At 42.0% G+C, this 22,893-nt stretch overlaps 1 protein-coding gene across 1 annotated transcript in view; it reads right to left on the reverse strand.

Annotated features, from left to right (window-relative positions):
* The window catches only part of CSMD1 (CUB and Sushi multiple domains 1), a 2,292,800-nt gene that overhangs the window by 1,419,769 nt on the left and 850,138 nt on the right, over positions 1-22,893 (reverse strand). The gene's annotated exons all lie outside the window — the stretch shown is intronic.

The raw sequence follows: 22,893 nt of genomic DNA on the forward strand, positions 1-22,893 counted from the left end.
TTCTTCTATTGTATGGGTCAATAAGTTACACCTGCCACTCTTTCCTAATTAGTTTTTAACAGTTTGGGGCCCATTTTGATTTTATGTCCTACAAATATTTTTCACCATGCACAATAATCCTATAATTTAATGCACAGAACAGACAAAAATGGCCATGAAACATGTATGGGAAACATAAAAAGAAAAGCTGAGTTTATGGTTAGGGATAGGCATTCAAAAAGCAGGAGCCTAAATTGATTAGACTAACCTTGAAAGATTGAACTGATTTGCAAGTGAATAGACATTCACTTTTGATTTTGGAAATGCAGGCATGTGCCTGCAGTGGCTCAGGCTAGAAGCTGGAGAGTGCTAGAGCAGCCTTCCCTTCCCTTCAGCAGCAGCTGCTTTCCCCTCTGTTCCTGCTTGTGTTGTGGGAGGCCTGTCCAGAGCTGGCTGGCATGGCTCTGTTATCTGCCCAGGTCTGGGGCTGTAGCTTCAGCTGGGGCTTCAGAGCTGCAGGGTTGGGGCTTCAGAGCTGCAGGGTTGGGGCTCTGGGGCTGGGCTGAGCTGAGCTGAGCTGGCCTGTGGGTGCTGCTGACAGCAAAGGCAGAGGGACAGGTGTGGCAGCAGTAACAGCTGTGGCAATGGCAGCTGGAGGTAAAGGGGGCAGAACAGCCCACCCAGCCCTGTCCAGCTCGCAGCTTGTGATGTGGCTACAGCCGTGGGGTGCTGCACAGGGCAGGGGGAGTGGTGGTGGCTGCAGCGGGTGGCTGCTGGGCTTGGGGTCCACCAGTGCCCCTAAGTCACCTTGGCATCCTGCTACCCAGCCAGCCATGAATGACACATGCCTCTCGAGGCTGGGGGGTGGGGCATGGAGACTGCCCACAGGTGGCAGTGGCAGCGTTGGCAACGAAGGCATGTTGGTGGCAAGTGGGGACTGTCCACAGGCAGCCACGATGGTGTCAACAGTAAGGGCAGGCCAAGTGGGAACCACACACAGGCGGCCACAGTGACACCTGCAGTGAGGGCAGGCTGAGTGGGCAGTGCCTCCAGGCGGCTGTGGTAGCATTGGTGGCAAGGGTGGGCTGACCGGGGACCTCTCACAGGCAGCCGCAGCAGTGTCAGTGGTGGGGGGGGGTGAGCGGTAACCGCCCACAGGTGGCGACGCAGGTGTCAGTGGTGGTCAATTTTTGGGGGGGGGGGCACGTGCCTCCCCATGCCTCCCTATGCACCGCTTTATGTAGCCAGCCCTCACCTGTGCTGCCAGGCTGCAGCCTGCTTGAAAGGGCCTGGCCCCTCTAAATCTGTTCAGCAGTACCCACAGGCCAGCTTGGCTCAGCCTCACAGCCCCAGCCACTGGTGAAACTGGTGGATGGCAGGGCCATGCTGGCTGTTCTGGCCACACTCCCTCCCCTGCTACTGGGGAATGGCTGACAGGGCTGCTCCACTGCTGTGCCCTGGACAGGCAGACCTGGGCTTCCAGTGGGATACGGGACAAAGAAGAAGATTAAATCCTCCTCTCTCTCCCTGTTTGCTTCAGGCTATGGAAGGTGGGGTGGGCCTGACAGGAGCTGCTATAGCCTGGCCAAGCAGACCCTGGCTGCAGCCCCCAATTGGAAGAGGGGAGGGAAGGGGGAATAAACCCCCTCCCTGCTTCCTTTGCCTCAGGGGGCCATGCTGACTGACGTCTGCCTATGCCCCACCGTTGATCTGGCTAAAGAGCACAGGGTTGGGGCCAGCTCTGCTGTCTGGAGGAGGCAGCACAGCTCAGCCTAGGACTGAAAAGCATGCTGAGATGCTGGGGGACTCTAGTTTAACTTAAATGAGGAAGGGGTCTTGGACTTAATTTGCATAAACTGATTTGACCCAAATCTCATACTACATCCAACCATATTTATCTTAAACCATTTTCAACCATTTTGAAACTACTTTATGCTGAACTTCTGTTCTATTACAGTTTTGGCTTCATTGTGGGCAGGTCTTGTCTTAGCAACCTTATCTCCTTTTATGATCAGGTAACTCACCACCTAGATAAGAGAGCGGAGGTTGACATTGTATACCTTGACTTCCAAAAAGCTTCTGATCTGGTATCCTGCGATGTTCTCACAACAAAATTGTAGGATTGTGGGCTGAACTGTGAGATAGTTAGGGGGTTATGAAGCTGTCTGTGGGGTAGGAACCAGAGAGTTCTAATGAATGGATCTGTGTCATCTTGGTGAGAAGTGGCCAGTGTTGTCCCTCAGGGGTTGGTGCTTGGTCCAGTGCTATTCAACATCTTCATCAATGATTTGGATGCGGGGGTGGAGAGCTCACTGACCAAGTTTGTGCACAACACCAAGTTATGGAGAAGCATGGTCACACTTGAAGATAGGCTGCAGATACAGGCGGACCTGGACAGGCTAGCAAGTTGGGCAGATCAGAACCAAATGAAGTTCAACATCGAGAAACTGGGGACAAAAATCCGCTACATACCTACAGTCTTGGCAACATCAATCTGACCAGCATTATGAATGAAAGGGACCTGGAGGTAATAATAGACCACAGTATGAACATGAGCCAGCAGTGTGATGCTGTAGCCAGCAGGGAAAGTAATACTCTGGCATGCATTAATTGATGCATCTCCAGCAAAATCAAGCAAGTGATTCTTCCACTGTACTCGGCTTTGGTGAGACTGAAGCTGGAGTACTGCATCCAATTCTGGGCACTGCGCTTTACAAGGACATGGGAGTCCAGAGAAGGGCCACCTGTATGATCAGAGACTTGCACAGCAAGCCATATGTGGAAAAGCTTAAGGACATCTTCAGCCTAAAAAAGAGAAGACTGAAAGTGGACTTGCTAGCAGCTTACTGATACATCAGGGGCCTATATCACAGGCTTGGTGAACAACTGTTCACCAGGGCACCCTTGGGGAAAACCAGGAGTAATGGTCACAAATTCCTAGAAGACTGTTTCAGGCTCAACATTAGGAAAAATTTCTTCACAGTCAGGGTGTCCAGACTGTGGAATAAGCTCCCTCCAGAGGTGGTGCAATTGCCTACCCTGGAAATCTTCAAAAGGAGACTGGACCGTCACTTTACTGGGATCACCTGACCCCAGTTGTTTTTCCTGCTTGGTACAGGGGGGATGGACTCAATAATCTTCCGAGGTCCCTTCCAGCCTCACAATCTATGAATCTATGGCTGTGTGTAGATGAAACAGGGGCCCTAAATTGAAGCTGTGGGTTTTAAAAACACTACCTCAATTTAAGGCTGATTAAAGCTCCATGTCATGCACTGTAGAGGAGCTGGTGCTTCCTTCCATGGCAGCGGTGCCCCCACTCCCAGGTGGCAGCCGCCTGCAGACACCTGGCTCAGGTGGTCCCAGGGGGCACCGCAGCTGTGGAGGGAAACATTGAGCCCCTGTGCAGCTCAGGCAGGCAGGCAGGCTCCTGGGAAGGGGGTGCGGGAAGATTAGGCTTGACACTTTTCTTGGGCAGAGCCTGCTTTCCTGGGCTGCTGCCAGGCTGCCTGCAGAGCCACAGAGCTGCACAGGGTCCGGTCCTTCACTCCATGGCTGTAGGGGCAGCAAACTAAAAATCCTTGAAGGAGTTTTATTTTGCTGTGCCCCAAGTCATTTAAGGTGCATTACACCACCAAATTTCCTGCAGTGGCTGGAATGAATGTGCAATACACTGCCAAGGCATGCAAACATCAGCACCATTAAAGCAGCGCAAAAGCATTTAGTTCATTTTAAAGTGTTGTGCACATATGCCTCTCGTTTCATGTACACGTGGCCTATGAATCTAAGTTTTAAACCATTTTCTGATTACTTAAATGGTTTATGTGTAACTTCTGTCCCTAACCAACATGTCCAAAAGGGGGGCAGAATATGAAGGTATTCTGATACTGTAGTGATGAAAATAGCATAAGAATTTATATGAACCTACAAAGAATACATTGGACTAGACAAGAACAGGTCCAAATTCAGTGAGATGCTGGATCAAAATTCACTCTTATTTTTACCACTGTAAATCTAAAGCAAAATCCTGAGTATCCTTTCTTACACTTCAGTGGAACTACTGTGTATTTATGCTAGAGTTTAGCCATTTCTCCTTGGGTTCAGCTTGGGCTTTCTTCCTTTCAGTTGAATATCAAATGAGTTTAATGCTTCACAGTTCTAGAAAGTTAAATCCAGATTTTCAAACATCAAAAGTCACAAAAGCAGAAGCATCCATGGGCAAACTTACACTAAGGTCCTTAGCTACAACTGTGCAACTTCAAAGATCATGGAAGCTGTGCACACATATCTATAGACAGAATTTTCCATTTCCTATTAATTTAAGCAGTTCACTCATAGTCACTCCACTAATCATGTATTGGAGCCTCCCTCTTTCTGTCAGAACATTGCATAAAGTGTACTGTGATTTATAACTTTGTTTTCTTTTATTAGCAACTAAAAATCTTTTCAATTTTTTTACTCAGTGCCATACTTAACTTCCTAATATACTAATAAAATTTATGGAAATATTTGTAAAAATGAAGAAAACATAAAATTCTATTCAACTTATAGTATCAGAATTAAAAATAAAATAAAATAATCAATTAGCCAAAAGGTATTGAATAGGGTTCTCTTTATATAATTCCATATAATTTCTTGTCATTTTAATTACCTGGTGTTTGAAGTTTCAACAAATACTTCTAGCTGTTAGTTAGGATTTAGTATTTAAAAACTTTATAATGTATAGTAGTTCAGCCTGTACATTTCTGTATTAACTATTTCTTTATTTTCATTTATTAAAATTATAAATAACAAAATATATTCACTGTACATACCACCCGTTACCATAGTAGTGGCACAATCCACAATTTTTAATACAGCTATCCCTACAGGTTAGTTAATTATTACTATTCATCATACTTTTCTAAGCAGGGAGAGAGATTTAGGTAAAGATCATAAAAGATATTTAGGAATATATTCCAAATCAGTTAGAATTAGGATTCTTAATATCTTTGAGTATCTGAACCCAACATTTCTCTCTCAAAACTAAACACCTGACATCCCTAGTTATTAGACTATATTTCCGCTCTCAGGTAGGGATGCTACAAAAAATAGAAGAAAGCTTCCTATTTCATACTGGTATCAGAATTAATCATTAAAAAATGCCAAACATTCAAAAGTGATCTCTAAAATTGCCATTTCTCAGGACTATTTTTTTTTGTACTTCAAAAACTTGAACCTGGCCATGTGAAATAAATGTGACTGTTATTCAGCTGCAAATGTATTAAATCAAATTAATGCTTTTTGTAACGCCAGTGAATCACTAGGCCAAAACTTACCCTCTCTCTCCTGTTAAAACATGAGAAAAAAGGTTGTAAATTGATCTTTAAACATTGGGGAAAAAATCTGGAGCCCACTGAAGATAATGAGAATCTTTCACTGTTTACAGGGGGCTTTATTTTAGGTCTTAGTTGAGATCAGACTAGTACTCTAAGGTCACTTCTACACATGCCCCTCACAGTGCAGTTGTTATTGCGCCATCATTTAGTACATGCTTTAGTTACTAAATGACAGTATAGTAACAGCTTTTACTGCACCATCCTGGCAGCGCATGGTTATTTTTAGCAGCTATGTCACCCTAGTGACATGTTATAGTGAGGTAGCTCATTGCTATGACAATGTATTGTCAGCATCATGGTTTGTGCCCACTGATGCTACATCACCATAGCACCAAACTATGTTGCTGAAGCACTACAGCGATGCAGTGTCATGTGTAGGCACACTCTAAGTGGAGCAAATCAACCCATAAACTCTAGCAACCATATGTGTGCTAAAGTATACCAAAGGAATTAGCTAAGGCCATAGTGTATTTTGCAACCCATTGTGCACTTTGCCCCTTAGTCACTCTTAGCCACTTTCCCTCCTGTCCAGCCATCACAATTTTTCATTTTTCTACATACCGGGTGCCTCTACACATGCACATTTACTATGCAGTAACCAAAATTACTGCACAGTGCGGATGCACGTCTGCATGTGCACACCTGTACCGCACAGTAAGTATGGTGACATATGCTGACTTGAGCGTAAATTTGGTACCAGCATAATGCACATGAAGGCACCTTACTGCACAGTAACACTGTGTGTGGACTGATTTGAGACTATCTTTAATCCCAAATCAGTCCACACAGATTAATGCACTTTAATGCCTGCATGTGTAGACACTGGCCTATTCCCACTTACTGGGCAGTGAATTTAAGATGGCATAAATGCATGTGTAGACATGCCCTATGGCTAGTAAAACCAGAATTTCTCCCATTTTCTCTGTCATGCAGAAATTATTAGGCTTAAGAATAATTTATATTGTTAACAGCGGAAAAAATCCTGCACAGCATAATGGCAAATATCCATAATTTCTTAAACATTAAGACTGGGTCATATTGTGAATCAAGTCTACTGACACATAGTAATCATAGGTTCATTTAGAAATAATTCATTTAAATCAGTTTTACACTACAAAATTGGGTTCCCCTTTCATTGGTGGTTAAAACACCATCACAAGTCTTTCAGAGATGGCTAGGTTTTTCCATCTAATCTGACTATGCTTGACTATCCTAATCTGCTCTTCCTTTCTTTTACGTCAACTGCTACCTAAAGATAAGCATATATTAAATAACTGCCTGACTGGAGGTATATATGAATGAAGTATGCTTAAAATTAGACAATTGGAAATTATAAGTCATTCTAATAATGAACTACAGTATTTTCAAAAAAAGTTCAAAAACTGTCATTTAGCACAAATTTGAAAGCAAGAATTCATTTAAAGTTATGTATAATAAATGTGCTGAGGAGATTCTGAAAAAGATTATCATCATGTGGGAGATGAAGTGGTCAGGAATACTAAAAACATTATTGCAGGATAAAGTAATCTGTGCGATAAAAGTCAGGACCACATCACCTGCTTTTGGAGCTCCTCTCCAAATTACACTGTCAGAGAGGTGTGGTTTAGCTTCTTATTTTCCAACTTAATGGTTCCCTGTAACCAAGATACACCTTCTAAGCCCCTGTAGTGCAGTTCAAATGCAGTCATATCAACTAGAGGAATTTCTCTTGACTTCCTGTACAAAGGGCCAGGTACAGACATTAGACTTTTGCCAGTATATGTAATTGGAAACCAGCCTATACCTGTAACAGAACAGAAGCTTGACATACAAAACAGGTCTATACCCATAACAGAACAGAGGTTCAGCACAGACCGGTTTAAAAAAATAGTAGAAACCAGTCGAAGCTTTGCTCCCCACACCAAAAGGTGAATGTATGTCCTGTTCACAACTGATCTAAACTATACTTACACAAAGCCATGTAACTTAAATCTATTTCACGTTGGGATTTTTGAATGTCTGTACCTAGGTGTCTAAGGTGGAATTCTATGGAAAGTATTACTATTAACAGCAGGCAGTACAAATCCTCAGTCCTCAAAATGAATGAAAATTGTATAGAGGTACACCTCAGTACTGGTGTAATAATAATGATAAATTACTATTAATACTTAAGTCATGTCATCAGAACTTGCTTGCTCCTAAACTGAGTTATTTGAGATCCCTATAATAACTTTTATCCCCCATGATTCTTGAGATAAGCATATGGCTTTGATCACTTGTTTTGTTAAATACTTATTAAAAAACACCTAAACACACACTTCTGGGGATTCTGCTTTCTGCCACCCACAGACAAATCACAAGTGTCAAGGAATGTTACACAAATGCATCTATGTATACTGCACAAGGCACTGCTTTATAATTTATATCTTCATTTCCTAAACTTTAATCCCAGTGTCTCTAAAGATTTAGTGAAAACTGTGACCATAATAGAGAGAGGTATATCTGACTGTTATAAAGATTTGGCCCCTATCATTTCTATGTCTCTAGTCTCTAAATATTTAGTCATTTTTGAGATAAAATGACATGGCACTCAAAAACCTCAAACAATTCTCCTGATTTCTCACTATCTTAAAGGGAGGATTAAACCCTTCTCCCCTCCCCCATAAAAAACACATTTTTTTAAAAGTGTGATTAAATGCAATTAACAACTGGAACAAGTGACTAAGATATATGCTACATCCCTAGTCAATTGAAAAATAAGATTATATATTTTGTTAGGTTTTAAAGACATTCAATTAAAAATGAATTAATTCTTGGACTTGTATTATATGAAAGGTGAGGCTAGATCATTGACAGAAAACCAGACCTATTGACCTAAATCTGCTCCGTGCTTTATTTGTCCTTTAATACCCATTGCTTGCACTGCTTTCTCTGCTCCATTTTCTATCTTTTCTTGTTCACTATTATTGTTTACCATCAAAATTCACTAAAGTAACTTTCACTGAAGGTGCTTGACTTTCACTGAAATCAAACAGATATGCAATAGTTTAAACATAGATGTTAGCTTGCAAATTCCACATTCAGTCTCAAGCATACAGAATCACAGAGTGGGAAGGGACCTCAAGGATTGTCTGGTTTAACTCGCTGCATAAGTGCACTGTCAATCCTAAATCATCCCTGCCCAATACTTATTTAGAGTATTCTTGAGTATCATCAATGAAGGAGATTCCACAACTTTCCTAGGCAGTCTTTTCCACTGTTCTAACAGTGACAATGTTTTTCAGTAAAATAGTCAGTAAAATCTATGCTTTTTATGTTGAGAATCTGTTTTGAATTGAGTTTTATATTAAAAGAAAAAGATTTTTAATTAAAACAGCACCAAAAATATATACTAACTCTAAAGTCTGTCCAACGTATCATCAGTATGAGAAAATATTGGAGAGAGAGTTTGTTCTAAAAGCTCTCTAAAAAATGACAAACTGGTTTATTATTTTTGAGAACAAAAGTATTTTTAGATTAGTGTGCTATTCTGAGGGTAAGCAGTATATTAATTGCTTTAAGCAAGCTTACAGAATGAGAAAAATATGCAGCTAAGCTTCAGGGGCTGCCCTGAAAACTTTGGTAAAATGAGAGTGCCACTTTAGGAAAATTTACTGGCATATTTTTCTTTATTTCACCAAGCCTGTAAACTTGCAGCGTAAAGAAAGAAAGAGTCAGGAACAGATTTTAATTTTTTTTTTAAGCTATGCAAACAGCCAATATTGCTCACAAAACTTCACTTCCTTAAAGTAGGTAACTCTGATGCAGCCTCCTGGCAAGATTTCAATATATAAAAATGTCTCTAGGAAAAAAAGAGGAGGTTCTGAGGACAGGATCTCCTCTTGCATGCCATGCATGAATGAGTACCCGTTTCTTCTACCAGATTTAGTTTTCCTCATTAGCCAAGACTAACAGAGAATGTAAATAATGTCCTGACACTACAGTAACTTTATTTCTTGCACAGTCCAGAAGAAAGGCAAGGAATAACTGACAGGACTGCATATCTACACTTCTGAACAACTGTATTTCTGACATTTACCAGACTCTCTCTCTCAGCTTAATTTAGGCCTAACGTCCATTACATGTGTGGGTATGGCTCTTCCCTAGATCTGTGGCTTACTGGAATTAAGTACCGAAACAATTTGCACATTGGTTACAAGGCAAGATCTTAAGGTATTAAAATTAATTTACAACTGTCCTTTAAAGCAGGTAATATGCAAGTAAAAAAGTGATGAAGTCATTATTGGCACAATCTAGATCAGTCCCTTACACACTTCTAGTTAGCTGTAGCAATGCCTAAAAAGTAAGTGCCAGGAGCCAAGCCCTGGAAGGGTGAGTCCAAGAGGTGAAGTTAGTCACCTGTGCTTGCTTTCTATTCTGGATTCTACATGTGTGCTGGGTTTCAGTCCCTGCTCCCAGGACTGTATGCATTTAACATTATTCAATAATTGATTAAAATAATACAAATAATACTAATATCATTAATACTACTGAGATTAATACCAAGAACAAGCACCCCAATTCCCTTTCCCAGCTGAGTGCTCTAACCAGTAGAGGTACATACAAGTATTACATTTAGATTGACTTAACCAAGGTTAGATCAATCTAAATGACAGGGTGTTCATGGATTCACAGGGCTTAAATTGCCCAAGAGGTAAACTAACTTGAGACTGACCTGGGTTAACCAGATCTAAAATGGGTTAATCCAATCTAGTGAACACCTGCAGACATTCACACAACAGCTCAGGGGCTGTGAAGGCTTAGCTACCTGCCCTAACCGCTAGTGCTGTGCTGTTCCTTCCCTCTGCCCAGGCTATTTTTAGCCCCTCACCTACCTTCCTTAAACTGGGCAACCCCCCCCCTCCCCCGACCTGATATCCCCCCCTGGGACCCACCAGGCCACCTGATTCTACCAGCCTCCTCCCCACAACTTATTAAACTTGGGCTGCCTGAGCCACTCCTGGCAGTGTCAAACACCTGCACAAACACCTTAAAGTAAGCTGTCTAAACCTAAACTGGGTCCTATAAAAACCTATTTGCACCCTAGGTTACATAATCAGATTTTTTGCTTGCTCTCCTTCTGGCCTAATGACTGAAATTCTTGGGTGCCCAGTTTCTTCTAGAAAAATGATTGAGGGTGTCTTTATTAGGGTTGTATGAAGCTTCAGGCGGTGATTTGATTTGGAGCAGATTTGGACAGATTCAGTGGCCGAATCTCCGAATCTGAATTGGGAGACTAATTAAAAGGTCCGAATCAATGCAAAACTCTCCAAACTTTCACAAAAGATTGAAGAGAGCTTTGTTGATTTGGGCAGTCCCCAGTGGCTGCAGCAGGGAACTTCAGCCAATTTTGAGCTGATAAGTACTAGGGGTGGGGGAGCGGGGGCTGAGGGAGGGAGGGAGGAGGGGACCATGGGGGGACCCGTGCCAGCCCCTCAATCCCCCCACTCCAAATTCAGTGACATTTTTATGAGTTAGAGCTTTTATGTGTTCACTGCTAAAGTGGACTATAGTGAATATTGCTGATATTATCAATTAATTACTGTGGACTTCTGAAGGGGCATTAGCCTATATTGCCTCTGTCCATGCCCCTTCAGAAGTCCAGGTCCATGCATGCAAGTGTGGTTAATGAGGAAAGCCTGTAGTCCCAAGTGTATATGCATAGTGGATTTTGATACATACTGGAGTTTTAGAGTGCTGACATCAAACCAATTTGAATCTTAGGACTGAGACATCTAACTCCTGATTTAAATCCTACTCAAGCTCCTAGTGAGACAATTTAAATCCATCTGACCTTCAGTGTTTCTACCAGCAGGAATGCATGGAACACACATGGGATTTTAAAATTGCCTGCTAGAGATGAATCTATCACTTAGGCTAAAGGTCCTCACAGACACAGTAGTGGATTTGACTTTATGTTTTCTTCCCCCAAGATTCCCAGCCTGCTACTTAGTACAATGTCTTTCCATCCACAGTTGCCTTCAATGTTCCAAGCTTCCCACTGCTTTCTGGCTAGGTGCATCCTGGCTCCCTGGTCTTCCCCTTTCCTTTACCTGCTTATCACTAGATAGCCCTAAATACCCTTCAAGAACCTAATCTAGTCCCTATCTGCAAGCAAGCCTGTATGACCTAAATCTAACTATAGCTACTCTCTCTAGGGTCCCCTCAGTCTCCCCACTCTTTGATGCTTACCTCAGCTATACCTATCTGCTCCCTCCTTGGCAGTGTGTTATTGCTACCTGTCTCCTCCCTATGAGATGTTATGGACCTGCCATACTTATTGCCTCCAGATGTAGGGAGAGTGCTGAGAACTCAAGCACTTCATCTGCATTGGGGACAAAGTCCCTGAGAATGACTGCATTTTTCTAGCTGTGCAGGGCTGTAGGACAGTGGATCTCAATCTTTTAGATCAGTGGACCTGGTGCTTGCAACCTGGCTGCACCATGGGCCACCATCCCCCTCCAGTAGGAGAGGGAGACAAGGGTAAGTGAGGTATCAAGGAGGAGGTGGTGGGGACGTGAGAGGTGAGAAGAGTTAGAGCATGGAAGCCTGTGGAGGAAATCAGTGTCACAGTGTAGGGCAGGGAAGAAATATGCTGGGCTGAGCTGCTTGCTGCTGATCCAATGATCCCCATCTTCAATAATCCCTCACAGCTTCAGGCTATAGATTGAGCAACATTGCTCTTGAGAGCTAGAGACAGATAAAAGAATATTTCCAGCCATGTGGAGCTTCTATGCTAGAAACAACTGATCATGGCGATTCACAGCTGTTCAACATTGCTTTATTTAGTCTCATCTAGAACTTCCACATGTAAATCCCCTTGATGTAGAAAGACACATGGAAATACAGTCTCAAAGGCTAAGTATAGACAATCAAAAAGCCTGAGACTGAATCAATGCAAACCAGACAGCTTCCTCTAAGCTGGCCAGGGGTGGTAGAGCACATCTCCCAGCCTGCTGGGCATTGACAGCCCAGCCAAGTGTCCCTAAATCCCCGCTGTCCCCCATAGGGGGTTCAGGAGCCCCATGTCCTGGTGTTGACCCACCTTGGTGGAGCCTCCCCCTCCAGGAGGTTCCCCCAGCCTGAGTTCCCCAGCTCAGGCCACCTTAGGAGCACTCCCCACCCCCCTTCCCATGTACTTATTGCTTTAGCTGCTGCCACAGGAGTGAGGGAGAAAGAGACCACTCAACCAGGTGCCTCCCTGTGCAGTCCAGCATGCAGACACCAGGGATCCCCTGTCTTGGGAGGACCTCCCCTACCCTAGCCTTGGGTCTCCCATCCCCAGGGAGCCCCAGGAGCTATGGGGAATCCTCCACATCCATACTCATTTGCCTTAGCTGCTGACGTCTCAGGGATAGCCCTCAGGGAGGAAATTCCTCTGCTCCCCTGTATTAGTTTTGCCTCAGACTCACAGCAACTAAGGCAAAAATCAGCTGTGGAGGAACAGGGGAATTTCCCTCTGCTCCCTCAAGCTGCCTGAGACTAGCAGGGGCTAAAGCAAGGTTCTAAAGCAAGATTAGGGAAGGGAAGAACTCCTTCTGTTCCCTGGCAGGGGCTCCCTCATGTCCCCATGCTGGGCTGCATGGACAGGCACCCACTGGGAGGATATACACAGCACATTTGGGGAAAGAACATCCCTGTGGTTTCAGTTGTTCAGACCCTGGCAGCCCTCTCCCCTCCCTCCTGTGGCAGCGCTGAAGCAATCAGCAGCTGGAAAGGGGGAGGGGGAGAGGAGAGGACTGCCAGGGTCTGAAAGGCCAATACCACAAGGGCTTTCCCTCCCCACAGGTGCTGTGTAGACCCTGGCTCAGGGGAACTGGGGGGAGGGGGTATTCCCTTGCCCCCCTGCCCCATTAGACTGACAGACACAGGCAGGAAGTAGGCTAAGGAGCAGAGAGGTAAGTCCCAGAGGGGTAAGTCTCTGCTCCACTGGAGCAGACAACATAACCCAGGGCTCCAAAGCATCCTGGGATGGTGGGGGATTGTGGGTTAACTTGAATCAGGAAGAGATTTGGGATGGAAGTTCCATGAACCACTTTGATCTAACTCAGTTAAGTCTGATACTACATCCAGATTATCCTAAACCAGTTGTGGTCATTTTGAAAATGGTTTATATGCACTGAACTTCTGTTCTGGTAGAGGTTTAAACCAGTTTCTGATTACTTAAACTGGTTTGTGTGTAACTTCTGTCCCTAGCCAAACTGATTTACCCATGTATTTCACTTGCATGGCTATATCAGCTACCAGAAAGTCTAGATCAGTGTTTCCCAACCTTTTTTTCCCTGTGTCCTGCTACTGGGAGCAGAGTGTGGTGGTGGCCGTGGGGCGGGGGCAAGGGAGCTCCCAGCACACGGCAAGGTTCAACTTTTTTGTGGGGTGCCACTGGCATTGCCCCTGTGGCCCTCATTTGGGTTGTGAGCCAGGGTTGGGTGCTGCTGTTCTAGACAATGAAGGATAACATTTTGGAAAAGGTGGACTAAAAGCTATCATATTCAAGAGATCAAATCCATCCCTATTTTAACTCCAAAATCAATGCAGTTATACCAGGAAAAAAAAATGTTTCATTATACTCTTATCAGCTGATCTGTTAAATGAACAGAATCACTGTTATTTAAAAAAGAAAAGAAAAGAAAAAGATGGGAATACTTGTAACTTAGACTGTTCCAGAAGGGCTGTTTCCAGCTTCCCTGCCTAGTGTTAATAAAAGGAAGGCTGAGTAAGACCCTTCTTATATTTTCCTTTCTTGGTATAGAAGGAACTGCAGTATGAAGGCCTTATTTGGCAAGATCTTCCCCTTGGAAAGTACATGCTAGCTTGCATTCTTCTGCCATTAGCTAGAATCCAAAGGATAGATTGCTAAAGACCAGCTCTGTCCTCAGGATGTAGCAGGACACATCCTCAAGTGGAGCTATTTGGCTCGTTCTGCCCTGCAGAAGGGTTTATGGTTCATGTCCCAGAATCAGGGATTCTGGAAAAATGTTGGCACAAGTGATCCTGAAGATTGTCACTTGTAGCCTAAGTAATTTATAATATGTAAACACCTGTGGTGCAAAGGTTTTGTTGTTATATCATGTGAAGTACTGCCAACTACCATGAGGTTACTGTGGGTCTAAGGATACAGAAGATTAAACCAATGTACAAAACTGGATAACTTGCTTAGCGGGCACTGCATTTTAAGAAATATATGGAGAAACTGGAGATAGTTCAGAGGCGAGTAATGATGAAAAGGAGTTCAAACAGAAGTCCAGGAGGAAAAATTGAAGGCACTAAGTATGTTTAATTTAGAGAAGACTTCCTTAAAGAAGATGCAAAATAAGTATTCTCCACTGCTGCAGAAGGAAAGTCAAGAGGCAATGGGTTTAATCTTCAGCTAAATAGATTTAGATTAAATAGGATTAAAAACTTCCTACCTATAAAAAACATTAAATCAATTAAACAAAATGACTACAAAAGTTGCGAAATTCCCTTCATTGGGGAGTTTTCAAGAAAAGGCTTGACAGACATGTATCTGAGTGGTTTAGGAACAAAAATTTCCTTCTGAGCAGGGAACTGGACTAAATAACCACTGACGAACTTTCTACATTCTACAATGTTTTCCCTAAATCAGGAGCTCTTAGACTGAAATAAGTAAGATGCTCAGTTTGGTTGTTTCTTTGTTTTATTTTGCCCTCATAACTGCAGAGAAAGTGTAGTTTGAGTGTATTCCAAAGTCTCAGAAAGCTAAAGACTAATAAAAGCAACCCAGAATATATTACTTAATATAATCTCATTATTTTTAAGATTTAACAAAAAATTGTCTTGACTCAAGAAAGAATATATGACGTATATGAGCGCATTAGCAAGGTGGCTCAAGGCCAGTGAGTCAATACATCAAGAGCTTAAATAGTATTTATTAGAGAGAGTAAATACTAGAGAGCATATATTTCATTGTTCTTTGTACATTCCCTGTACTTCTTAAAATACCGAAGAAGGAAAAAATAGTTATTTCTAGCTTTAAACTATTGAGAGATGCTTAAATAGCACAGTACATTAGACATCAGTGTATTGCAGTCTCTATAAAAATAGGCATTTCCAAATTCTTATGCATATAGTATACTGAAAATGTATTTTTAACAGAAGTTATATTAAAATGTCTTTGTGGAAGACATGTATTTTATACATAATTTAATCCTTCTCTTGCCCACAATCTCTGGGTTTAAGACTCCTTAACAAAGGAAAGAAAAATGCTGCTACCAAATATACTATTTGGCACGTAAACATGCCTGTACATGTTGGCAATTAAGTATTTTCTATCCCTGATTTCAGACTGGAAAACAGACCTGAGCAAGTCCTGATAGTTAGTTGGAAGGGAATGATAAATTCAAAGTTACAGTTCAGTAATCCTAGCTACCAGTTACATTCCAAATCTACTTAGGCAGAAGCTAAATGGCAAAAAAATAAGAGGAGACAACTTCCAATACAATATCTTCAGTACTAAATACAAATAAAAATAATCTGCTGGGATACTATAAATTTGCTCTTGGCAATGCCCATGGATTTTTCACACATAGTGGAACATTGTAAGACAAACTTGTTGAAATAATTAATCCTGTCAGTATTGTTTTATGCCTCTGTAGCAGTGAAAGTGAAACCCAGTGAAATGAATACTTGTTGGCTGTCTAGTAAAATGAATTTTTAAAAATTATTTCTATGCCAAACTACATAATTAAAGAATGCGTACAGCAGCCTAACATCTAAAGGCTTTGCATATGAAAGATGTACATGTTCTTATTCACATACCATAACTATAACCATTAATGGTTGGTGTGAGTGGTTGGAGGTAGGACAAATTTGAAGTAGAATATCACAATATACTATATTATACCTTATTTTTCAGAAAAAAATGAATCTCCTTAGCTAAATGATAGCCCTCAGACTAACATGGTGATTCTCTGATTTCTTACTCTTTATTGTGAAAATTTTTCTAGGAGGTAAGACACTTGCTATGTTCCCTTGCTCAGTAGGTAACCACATTCAGAGAAAGCACCGATTGACTTTTCAGCACATCTCTGGTTGTTACCACAAACATTTAGTCTGAATAGGAGGAAAATTTCCAACAACAACAAGAACGTATTCCAACATATCCTAGATAGGAATCCAGGAAGGATTGGATTAAGAATGGATTTTCTTAGAATTGAATGGGCTATGAAATTGCTAGCAGTGGCTTATTTATTTTTCTCTCTCCATCATCAGAAGATCATGGGTTTGTACGAAAGGTAAGGAAGGCAGAGTAAAAATTTAAAACTGCCTAAGAAACCCGTATCTCATTTTCAGAAGTGACTCCTACACTTATGATCAGATTCTATTCCAACTACTAGGCACATACATGGATTTACGTGGCTAAGCATGATTCTGCTCAACACAGTTCAAGTCCTTGAAAAGATATTATGCATCTATTTTTGGAACAGCTTTGAAATTGACTCACAAAAAGGCAGTGGTGAGGAAGGACCCACTCACCTTTTGTATTAACAATTTTTCAGGAACTCAAGCAAGGTAGAACAGAATCTGGCCTTCAGTTTTGGATAAAGTTACGCCCTAAACTCTTATGCCATATAAGGGGCACTGAAACCATGAGTATCCACATATTAAAGTTCATTAATCCATACTAAGTGTCACCTGAGCACCTCAAAGTTATACCATTTCAAGTGAGATTTATCCCTGGACTATACTACCTAGCTTATGTTAGAGTAACTTTAGTCTTCTCCACAGAGATAAAATAAAAAACAAGAAAAAAAAATCCCAAAGCAAGGATAGCAGCCATGTGTCATCTATGTCCTAGTTCCTAGACATACCCCTGCTCACCAGCCCTATAGTGACAAGTCAGAGTTATTCATGCAAGAAATGGTATTAACCCTTAGACTAAGTAGAGACAGTCAAAAAGCCTGAGGCTGAATTGATTCAGTCTTCACAGGTTAGTTTAAACTGAATAAATTGAACTGATATGCAAGCGAACAGACATTCACTTTTGATTACAGAAATTCAGCATATGCCTGCAGTGGCCCAGGACAAAACATGTTTTCCTGCTGGCTAGAGCATACAGCTTGGGCTGAGGCTAGCCTGCCCAGCTTGCGAGAAGAGGTTTGTGGGGGAGGTGCAAAGCATGCTGGGATGCTGGGGGACTGTAAGTTAACTTGATTTTGGAGGAGCTCTGAGACAGAAGTTCATTAAATTGGTTTAACTTAAATCAGTTACATCTGTTACTGTATCCCTCTAGGTTTATCTTAAACTCATTTCAGCCATTTTGAAAGTAGTTCATGTGCACTGAACTTCTGAGCTAGGTATAGACATTCAAGGGCATTAGGAGGAGGTTAAATCAATTGAAAATGACTGTCCAATATCAGGTAAGTCAGGATGGGGTGGTTATCTAGGGATTGGGGGTCCAGCAGGCTGGAGGGGATCAAGGGTCTGCCAAAGGTTGGGGTGAAGCGCAACCAATGGGTGGGGTAGGGGGAGCAGGCATGATTAGCAGGTGGGATGGGGTGGGAGCCAGGACCTGTAAAGGGTAGGGGGTCAGGGTGACCCATGAAAGGTGGGGGGAGGAGAAGGTGCAACCAATGGGTGTGGTGGGGGGCAAGCATAACCCTCAGGTGGGTGGGCAGGTGTGATGCACAGATGCAGTGGGGAAGCAGGTGTAACCCAAGAGTGCAGTAGGGTGAGTAAGCACAGCATACAGGTGTGGTGGGTAGGGCAGGCACAACCCATGGGTGGGAGGGAGAGTGTGACCCATAAAGGGTAGAAGAAACAATATTGGGAATAGTACAATGGGGAGGGCAGGTGCAACCCATGGATGGAATGGAGGGTAGGTGTGACCCATGGATGCATTGAGGGGGCAGTTGTGACCCACAATGGGTAGAGGGAACAGGTATGCTCCACAGATGGGTTCAGGAGTGCAGGCACGATCTATGAGTGGGATAGGAGGTCTAGGCATGACCCATGAGGGATGGGGGGGAAGCTGCGATCCACTGGTGGGGTTAGGGGGGAAGGTGTGATCTGAGAAGGATGGGGGCAGGCACAACCCATAGGTAGGGTAGGGGGGCAGGCATGACCAGCAAGGGGAAGAGGGAGCAGGTGCAACTTCTGGGTGGGGTGGAGGGGCAGGTGCAACTGGTAGGTGGGGTGGCAGAAGGAAGTGCAACCTGTGGGTGGGGTGGGGTGAGGTCCCCCCCCAGCAAACCTCCCCCCCCCACATTCCTCCCACCCCTCCCCCCACCAGGACTTACTTGCTTGACTCTGATGGTGGCAAACACTGATAAAAGCAGTTGCACTCAGCGCTGCTTGTGGTATGAAGGTTAAGAGTGCTGTCTGGGTGGGAAGCAAGGGACCAAGGGGGTAAAAACTAGCCCAGTATGGGGGAAGTGGGTGATGGCTTAAAAATGGTATTTGGGAATTGGCTTATAGGTATATGTATATGTATATACATATGCATTAGCATGGTTCAGGATGGGAAGCAGGGCTTAACTGATTTTTAATAGTCTGGCTCTCACATATACTGTTTTTTCAACCTTGAGAAGCAGGCAGGCTGTCTAACACAACAAGGCCAACAGATACACACACAGTCTGGGAAAATGGGGGCATGTACCACACTGTACTGTAACGTGAGATAAGGTGGCACCAGCTCGCAAGGCCCCAGAGCCGGGAGGCAGAGTTTTTCAGCTTTGGGGGAACAGACCAAATTAGGAGGACACCAGTAAAGCCCAAATTAGGATGTGGGAATGTAACAGGTTTATGAAAATGAGACTTTGGCTGAAAACATGGGGCATGGACAGTGTGACGAAGAGAGAGAGATCAATAAACAACAGCCATGGATGGAGAGTCTTCAGGAGTCATCAGGAGGGAAGGAGAATATAAAAGCAGAGACTTGAGAGTAACAAAAGTTCCCTCCGCCCTGGTCATCCTGCTCCTCCCCATCCTTCTCCCCGAGAGGGTCCCTGAGAGGAGTCCCCATCCCTGTCCCCAAGGAGAGATCCCTGAGGCCACCACAGACTAAGGTGGGGTGTGGGCCTCGGCATCCCGCCTCCAGGCTGCTGACATATGAAATCTAAGAGAGATCCTTACAGTGAAGCCTGCGTCCTGGCCAGAATTTTCTTGACTCTGGCGACAGCCCTAGAATTGGTAGATATATCGAATTTCTTGATTGTTTGTATTGTTTCTTTTCTGTTATCACTGTGTATCAATAAATATGCCTATTATCGAATGAAAAGGCCTTGGTCCTGGGGCCAGTGGCTGGGTTTTCAGAGCTCTAGGGCTGTGCAGGGGAAGTGGACAGAAGTCCCATGCACCAGTCTGATCTCAATCAAACGAGTCTGATGCTACATAGATCCAGATTTATCTTAAATTGAGTTCTGCATTTTTTAAATCAGTTTGTGTCCATGGAAATTCTATACAGTTACACGTGTAAACTGTTTTCTGTCACTGAGACCAGGTCTGTAAAGTGTAAGGTTGGCACTGGGACAAGCTAAGTTTAAATCGAGTGGCCATTTTGAACCTTATTTAACCTCCTGAATGACTCTAGTTAGCCTTGTTGTATTACATATTTGAACTGGTTTCTGATTATTTATTTAGGTTTCTGATTATTTAGTTTAGGTTGTCTCCAAGAAAGAAAAAATAATTTGCAGTGGAGCTAAGCATGGATTACATATTGTGGTGTGCTTGCATTCCTTCTGAATTACTTGTTGTATGCACAGAAGCCCTTACGTAGATTTCTAGAGAAGTGTGCAATCCAAAGTGGAGGCACTTAATTAATTCAGTTATGTTCTATTTAAGTGCCACGTGAACTATTTTTGAATCTTTCCCTTAGGCACTTTTTAAAATATTACTCTTACTCTTCTAACCAGTCAATAGGGAAAGTGGGTTATAGGGAGGACCCTTTTAAAGAGTCAACTACAAGATATGACCTCTTTCTCTTGAGATCCAGTTACCAGTTACCATTTGAAAGCTAAAATAAAAAGGCTGAATGAGAACACAGAAGCCAACTGTATCAAGTAATAATCATCAAATTAAACAGTTCTTTTTCCTGGTCATCCTTTTTTTCCTATAGCACATCCACAGAGTGTATACTACCATATTACTCACAATAAACATGGCCACTATCTCTAAATTGAAGGGCAGATAGTACAGTTATTTTTAACATGAGTTACTTCACCCATGGTGGAGTCCCAATAAGATCAATGGGACCACTCAGAGAAATGAAGTTAGTCAAATGAACACTATTCAAAATCATGCCTTACAAAAGTAATAGTTTGTATTCCATTAAGAATAAATATAAAATTAATGTGAAAGTTATTCTAATAGTCTACGTAAGATAATTAACTCCCCGCCCCCTTTTGTATCTGTTTTGGAAAATCCTGATAAAATATGAAGTCGATAGATGGCTCTGCCTTATTTCTCCAAATAATAATTGCTGTGTCACTGACCTTCCTATGATCAATGATTGAGACTTGGGTTTCTTGCAAAACAAGAAACGAATGTTATATACTCTAACTAAATTTGTCACTTTGTGATTTCTAAGCTTGTAAAAGCATAATTTCATATTTCCTGCCTTTAGGTTGATATTTTTTTAAATTGTTGTCTGTAAATTGAATTTACTAATAATTTGCTTCTATCAAAATCCTGTAGGAAATCCCTGAAATGAGAATGATGGAAGCAAAGAAGAATGATTGTGAAGCATAGAAAAATACCTTTATATCATAGGTTTCTAGAGACATAAAAGAGAAAAACAAGAAAATAATCTGCTTTACAACTCTCTGAGTCACAAGAGACAAATAATGAAGGGAACATTCCTAGCATAAAAGATTCAGGGATTCTCCCTGGTCTTTTTGTTGACTATTTAGCAACTCTGATTATAATAGAATAGGGGGAAAAAAGGTGCATACACTTTTTATATTCCTCTGGCTATAGTCTGCTTCACAAAAACAAAGGAATCTGTTTTCTTGTCACTGTATGTATGCAACTCCCACTAATATTGATGATATGCACTAAGTGCAATAATCGGGGGAGAAACAGACCCTAAAGAGAACTTTTGTTAACAGACACAGACCAGTGTACAAACAAATTATTCAATCTACATTAAAACAAAATAATTTTGAGGTTTATTCTGAGTATCATCATCAGGCTTTAATGACTGCCATTGAACTAGGTGATAGCTGTATTAGCATTTTCAATTAGGTTCCATTTCTTGTCAGTTTCATCTTCCATCATGTCAGAGGAAGAAAAGTAATGTGTGTCTTGGATCAAGTGGTTGGCTGCTCAAATCTAGGGCCTTAGCTTCAAAACTCCATATTTTGCAGACATGTAGATAATTTATTTTGAATGCCCAGAGATGGCCAGTTGCAAGTGATAATCTTCAAAGGACTAAAATGGCTTATCTCTTAATGTTTCAAGCCTTCTAAAGACACTTTCCTGAAATAAAACTTTAAGCTCTTTTTTTAAAGTCAGGAAGTAAAATATTCCCAATATTAATGCACAGTATCCATCCAAGTAGGTGTTAGACTTTTTAAAACATGCATTGAAACATCTGCACCTAATGTATAACAATGTATGCATGTGCACGGTTTTGACTGTACCTGAATGGAGCCTGGGAGTTAAAAGTATATGCTCCTTGTAAATAATCCATTACAATTTTTAAAAATAGGGGACCTTCATATATTATCCATAATGAAAATTCCCCAAAATACTATTATTTTTGCTTCACCCCTTTTAAATTTTATTTTTAGCTATAAAAGTATCAAGAACACCCAATATGATTCTACTCTCTCATTTGCTGTACTGAAGTGCTGACAATCTTCCTATGGTTTTCCTACAGTTCTCCCTGAAAAGCATGGAAAATCATAGAGAAGAAGGCTAGAACAGAACTCCAGAGGTCACCTAGTGCAACCATCTGCCCTATCCAAACCATCCTACACAAATACATTCTCTAACCTATTAGCAAAATTACAAAGTCAACCCTGATAAACCCACAGGACATAATACCTTAACCTGTGACAGATAAAGAAAGGGGACCAGACAAGTGGCAACAGACGAGTGTCATATGCAATAGAACAAGTGATTGACAAAAAAAATCCTACAGCATTTCAGACAAAAAAACCTGGCTTAGCCCACTGTCCAGAAAGACAAAATGCAGCAATAAAGAATGCTATAGTAGAGACATGGGTTTCCACTGGGGATGCTTACTTCTCATCTACAGTGGGTGCACAGATCCAGGTAAGGGTGAGTCAAGTTAACAGTGCCATATAAAAGTAGTTACAGTTTTTCCACAAGTAAAATGGAACTATAATTTCGATTGTAAAATAATACAAACCCCAAAACACTTCCCTTTAAAAAGCATTACAAATGAAAAAAAGAAAGAATAAACAATTTTTTAGGCATCAACATAAAGAAAGAAAATGGTTTTTAAATCTATTTTGGCACTTTTAATTAAGCAGTACAAGGTGTAAATTACTAGGCCTGTGCGAAGTGGCAAGTATTCACTTTGGATTCGGATTTG

This window comes from Alligator mississippiensis, chromosome 1 (assembly GCF_030867095.1).
Source record: "Alligator mississippiensis isolate rAllMis1 chromosome 1, rAllMis1, whole genome shotgun sequence".
In the NCBI taxonomy this organism is placed as follows: domain Eukaryota; kingdom Metazoa; phylum Chordata; order Crocodylia; family Alligatoridae; genus Alligator; species Alligator mississippiensis.